The sequence below is a fragment of the Dioscorea cayenensis genome, chromosome 20 (assembly GCF_009730915.1).
Source record: "Dioscorea cayenensis subsp. rotundata cultivar TDr96_F1 chromosome 20, TDr96_F1_v2_PseudoChromosome.rev07_lg8_w22 25.fasta, whole genome shotgun sequence".
NCBI lineage: Eukaryota > Viridiplantae > Streptophyta > Magnoliopsida > Dioscoreales > Dioscoreaceae > Dioscorea > Dioscorea cayenensis.
Genome location: NC_052490.1, coordinates 18,249,432 through 18,255,588, shown reverse-complemented (window position 1 = coordinate 18,255,588; position 6,157 = coordinate 18,249,432). Strand labels below are relative to the sequence as shown.

The 6,157-nt window shown below is 42.5% G+C and overlaps 1 non-coding gene across 1 annotated transcript; it reads right to left on the bottom strand.

Moving 5' to 3' along the window:
• Nucleotides 1-1,127: 1,127 nt before the first annotated feature.
• On the bottom strand, nt 1,128-1,234 carry LOC120252177. The gene has a single exon (XR_005533721.1). It is a non-coding gene; the product is annotated as a small nucleolar RNA R71 (small nucleolar RNA).
• Nucleotides 1,235-6,157: the final 4,923 nt, after the last annotated feature.

The window sequence follows — 6,157 nt, the reverse complement described above, 5'->3', positions numbered from 1 at the left end:
AAAGGTTAGCTCTACATCTAGGAAGAGGATTATCACTTGGAATCCCTAGAACTCATTGCAATTCTATACGAGTGCGCGTTTGAGAGGTTATTCAATTTCTCCTCCGGGACATGTATAGAGTTAGGCATGGTTGACCTTAGGTTTGGGACCATGTATTTAAGGATCTCCACGACTCATTATTGCATCAGTTAGGAAGTATAATAGAGGGTTCTTTCACTTGAAATGATTGTCCAAGGGGAACAATATCTGGGTGCCCAATTTATATTGATTGCCTTACCTTATCCTTTACTTGTTCTCTCTTTCTCGTTCTTTTACTTTTGTTATTTCACATCTTGTCATGCATATCACTATTCATCTTTCACTTAGTTAAGAAACAAATTAAACGTTTTTATTCCCTACTCTCTGTGGGTACGATACCCCACTTATTTGTGATTTTATTAATTTGACAAACCCGTGCACTTGCGGGACATACGCAAGGGGCGTTCTCAATTTTTTGGCACCGTTGTTAGGGGATAGACATTTAGAGATACTTTGGACTTTGTTTTCTTAGCTATCCATTCATTTATTCTAGTCCTTTTTCTTTTTTTTCGGTGCAGCTCCAGGTTATGACCCGAAGGAACCCCTCAATATTGATTGAAGGAGACCCTGAGCTTGAACGTACACGTAGAAGAAAATGGAAAGAACCTGTGCAAGAACCATCTAATCTAGCTGATTTGGAAGTAGAAGTATCTAAAAACATGGCAGAATAGAATGAGAAACATTGGACATTATTCGATTATGCTAGATCTTCAGTATTGGGGACACAATCGAGTATTGTGCGTCCCTCAATTATAGCTCAGAATTTCGAGCTAAAGCAGGCATTCATCCACATGTTGCCTCAATTCGCACAATTCAATGCTTTGGCCGATGAGGATCCAAACAGTTATATAGAGAACTTTCTCGAGGTGTGTGATATGCTTAAGATAAACGGGGTGACGGATGATACCATCAAGTTAAAAGCCTTCCCATTTTCCTTAAAGGAGAGAGTGAACCAGTGGCTACAGTCATTACCTAGAGCATCGATTACCACATGGGCGGAGATGGTAGAAGCTTTTCTGGCCCGTTATTCCCCTCCTGGAAAATTTTCAAAGCTCAGGAATGAGATCTCGTCCTTTGTACAGTCAGAATTAGAGTCTCTATTTGAGACGTCAGAAAGGTTCAAGGAGCTCCTGAGAAAGTGCCTGCAACACGGATTCCTGAGAAAGTGCCCGCAACACGGATTCTCTATTTGTACAATGGGTTGAATCCGAGTACAAGGCAACTCTTGGATGAGGCAGTAGGAGGTACCTTAGGTAGTAAGACCCCCGGTTAGGCAGGTCAACTAATTGAAGAAATGGAATTAAATAGCAACCAATGGAATGCTATGGAGAAGAAAATGTGGCCGGGCTCCATGAGATAGATGCAGTAGCTTCATTGGTAGCTCAAGTGGAATCATTGAGTAAGAAGTTAGATCTTCTATCTTCGAATAGAGTGGCGACCGTGACTACTTGCAACGGGTGTGGTAGAGGACATGCTCCCTCTGATTGTCCGATCTCTATTGGTGATGCATCTTCGGTTAAGAATGTCGATTTTGTGGCTAATGCAATGAGGAAACAAGGGAATCCATATAGCAACACCTACAATCCTGGTTGGAAGAATCATCCCAATTTTTTGTGGAGCTACCAAGGTCAACAAAAGGCCATGGGGCCACCGGGTTTCCAACATCAACAAACCACAAACATGGAAAACCGAGTTTCAGGTTTGGAGACCCGAATGACTGATATGTAGAAGGCCTTAACTAGGTTTGTGCAATCGTTAGATACAAGGTTTCAATCAGTCGAGGCTACACTTCACAACCACACCGCCTCTTTGCACAATCTTGAAAATCATGTGGGGCAGATTATGAAGTCTCTATCGGAAAGGCCAGAAGGAAGCTTGCCGAGTAATACTGAGACCAATCCTAGAGAGCATGTGAAGGCGATCACTTTAAGAAGTGGTCGTGAGGTTGAAGGTAGGCTTCTGAGTTAGAGGACCAATGAACACGCACCCGAGGTTATAGAGGTTGAGGAGGGAGCAAGCAATGAGAAGGAGGTGGCACCCCCATCTTTCAAGCCAAGAATCTTTTATCCCTTTAGATTGAAGAATGACCAAGAGGATGAACAATACAACAAGTTCCTGAGTTTTTTCAAGCAACTCCATATCAATATTCCTTTTGTTGAGGCATTGGCCCAAATGCCTAAGTATGCAAAATTCTTGAAGTACTTGTTGACTAATAAGAGGAAGTTGGAGGAGAGTGCTTCTGTAATCTTAGATGCTTCTTGCACGACGGTGTTTCAAAAGAACATGCCGAACAAGAAGAAAAACCTAGGAAGCTTCATCATTACGTGTAATATTGGCAATTTTGTTAAAGAAATGGCATTGGCGGACTCAGGGGCCAATATCAACATCATGCCATACACCTTCTTTCAGAAGCTAGGCATGGGCGACCTAGACCCACTCGGTTGACTTTGCAATTGGCAGATCTAACGGTGAGACATCCGAGGGGTATCATCAAAGATGTGCTTGTCATGGTGGACAAGTATATTTTTAATGTAGATTTTGTGGTGCTAGACGTTGATGAGGATACAGATATACCTTTGATACTTCGGAGGCCATTCTTGCGGACTTCCAAGGTATTGATTGACATGGACGGTGGGGAGCTAAAATTGAGAGTTGGAGATGACAAGCTCACATACTGCCTTGCTAAAGCCATGTGGCATTCTCTTGATTTCGATGATGCTTTGTATTTTCTAGACACCTCTGATGAGATTGTTGATGAATACATGCAGGAAATGTTCAATCCGGACCGGTACGAGGGTTTGTTTGACCAAGAGATGGAATATAAAGAAGTTATGATGATTGTTCGACTGAAGAAGTACCATCTACTCCGGGGATCCTGAAGAAGGTGCTTCAGAAAATGAAGAGGGCAAGGAGACGTCATCGGAAACACTCCAAGGCTATTGAAGATGGGTGTGAACTGACCAAATTGGATGCACCATTGCTAGGTGGTCCCAAGCCCGATAACTCCCCCTTTACCTTCAAGAGACTCTGTTCATCATGCTTTCAAACTATGGGTAAGAGGGCAAACTTCATCTATGAACCCCCATGAGGTAAGAAAAGGTACGTCAAGCTTAGTGACATAAAACAAGCGTTTCTTGGTAGGCATTTGCGGCGAGTGTTTTCCCGAGAGCCACAGGGCCGTGCGTCGGCCCTGTGAAGCTCTCTTGTGGAGGTGCACAGGTGTGGGTAATTTCTGCACGCCCGTGTGGATGCGCAGAATTCCAAGAGACGTGAGTTTTTCTTTAAAATCTTCTTGAATTCTCTTCTTCTTCACTTCCAATCACTCGAAGATCGACTATTGATCAATCTCCTGGCTCACATATCGCTATTTTAGAGGATTTTCCAGTTAGTTTCCGTGCCGAATTCGAAGTTTTCATACATATTTCATTAGTAAACCTTTTTACCTTCTCTTCTTCACAATTCTTGTTTTTCATAAATCAAAAGCCTTGAGTTCCATGAAATCAAAAGTCTTGAGTTCCGTGGTTTTAAGTTGTAATCTTGGAGCACTGATGAGTAACCATGCGGATTTCACGCCCCGCAGATCCACACGGGCATGGGGAATTTCCACAGGCCCGTGTGGAATTCTGCAATACTATTTCTAGGGCTTTGTTGATCGTTTTCTTGTTAATTCTTATAGATATGGAACCTCGTTCAAAGAAGCATGAAGTTAAGCATCCCAGAGAAACCCCACCTGAGCTAGTACACATGGAGTTCTCGAATCATGAGCAACAGGCTCGATTTGAGAGATTATCAGCACTTAGTTTTGGTCAGTCTTACTTTGTGGATTTGAGTGTGCTGAGAGTGATTCAGAGGGATGATGAGCTAGTTGATAAGACTGATGAGATTCTAGCAGTGGGAAGCTGGAGAAGATTATTTACTATCCAAGAGCCAGATTTCCGTGTGTTGACGCTAGAGGTGTTGGTATCTTTCAAGTTTGATCAGCCATATGCTAGATTTGACACTGTGAATGCTATACAGTTCTAAGTATTTGGACATCCATTCTGCATGAGTGTCACTAAATTTTCCCTTCGTATGGGTTTGTATGATAAAACCTACATAGGTATAAAGGAGTATGGACGCTTGCTAACAAATTTCATGAGCACAGTGAGTCCACAGCAAGCATATCGAGTATTGTGTGGACATAGGTAGTACGAACAAGGAGTGTCCAAGGCCACTAGTCTATCCCAGCTGAGCTACAAATACTTACACTCAGTCCTCAGCAGGTCTGTGTCTGGTTGAGGTTACAACACAGCTATTTTGAGCAGGTAGGGCCTACTCCTATTGTCCTCCATGGTTTACAATGTATCGATTCACCTCAGGCACGTAGTGGTGGACATCTTGAGGCACCATGGCCAATTTGAAAGAATAGGAGTATTATTCAATGGTCCCTATGTCACTAGACTCATCTTGGGGATAAGTATTCTGGACGCCATCCGTGGTGCCGAGATGACTGTCGTGCTTTCTCTTCTTAGGATTGATACAATTAGGATGATGGCGTTGGTGTATAGATGTGGGCCTGGAACATACATTCTAGCGACGCCTGTTCCAGAGATCGTTGAGGGCAGAAGAGATGTAGTGGAGGGTTCAAGACAGGTTCCCGAGCCTCAGTTTGCACCGATAGGGACCGGAGCACCCCTTACAGCGCAGGAGACACTCTGGCGTCCTTTACCTATTTTTCCTCCCTCTCAAGCTCATGATCGTTTTGAGAGGCTCGAGAATGCTGTGCGTGAGCTTCAGTCCAAGCTCGCAGAGGTCCGGACTTTACAGGTTGCACAGTACGCAGGGCTGATGGCGCGTCTTGACATCGTACTGCAGCTATTAGAGTCCTCACCCTTTATCAGGAGACCGAGGACCCCTCCGGTATCACCACCACTATTTCCACCGGGGCCATATTATTAAGTACCCGCAGCATCAGCAGAGCGACAGCGGACGATACCGACACTTGACTTTGTTTTCATCGTTTTTATTACTCTTTGTATTTCATTTTGGGACATGTATACTCGAAAAGAAATTTCCTTTTGAGTTTATTTTTTTTTTGTTGTCTTCAGTTGTATTCATTGCCTTATCTTTTATATACTCGAGTTGTTATTTTTATTTTATTGACCTTCACCGAACCTCCTCGTGTATGCGTGCAAATGGTCTTGGCATCATGGGAATTAAGACTTGTCATGGGCACTGCCAATGGTGCTTCGGCACTTGGCCGTGTGTGCTTCACAAACCATTGGAACATAACTCCCAATGATTTAGCTCCATCAAATGCAACACTAGAAGTCAGGGGAGTATTGTTTTGATTGCTTCTCCCACATTTGTTCTTGACTGATATACATTATAAGTGAGCTTGCACGTGTACATTGGGGACAATGTACAACTTAAGTGTGTGTGTGTGGGGGTGGGTGGAGTTTCATAGTGCACACATCTCTTTTATTTTAATTTTGATTGATATACTTGCTCACATAGCCAATGCAGGTCACCTTAGTTGCAATGATTGTATTCTTGAGTTTAGGAGAATAATTTTTAACATTGAATGTCTTCATGCTCTAGTTTTTGCTTGAATTTATAGGAATTTTTGCCCGATTGACACTTATTGCACTACTCACTCTTTCAACTATTTTGGAAACTCATGTTCGATGTTAAAGGGATTGGTTATTTTTTTTTTTTGTTATTTGTGAAAAAAATAGTGAAGTGAAAGGAAAGAAGGAAATAGTTTTATTGTTTATTTGTGCTTGTTGGGTGGAAAGAGCTACTATGTATGAAGTATGAAGCTACTCTCATAAGTCGGATACTAGTTATGCCCTAATGAGAGAATGAGCTATCTCATATGATGAGTGAAAGCTACCACTCCGGTAGAAAGAGCTACCACATCGAAAGTGTGAAAGCCTGCTTAGCGGCCACCTTGGAAAGAGGTACATTAAAGGATGTGTGAAGCTACTACCATCTTTGAAATTTTGTTACTATTGTAGATAAATAAGTCCCTTGTACTTACAACTTTGAGGAGTATATTTTTGGCTGTTTTGAGTGAGTTCACACACTTACATGATTT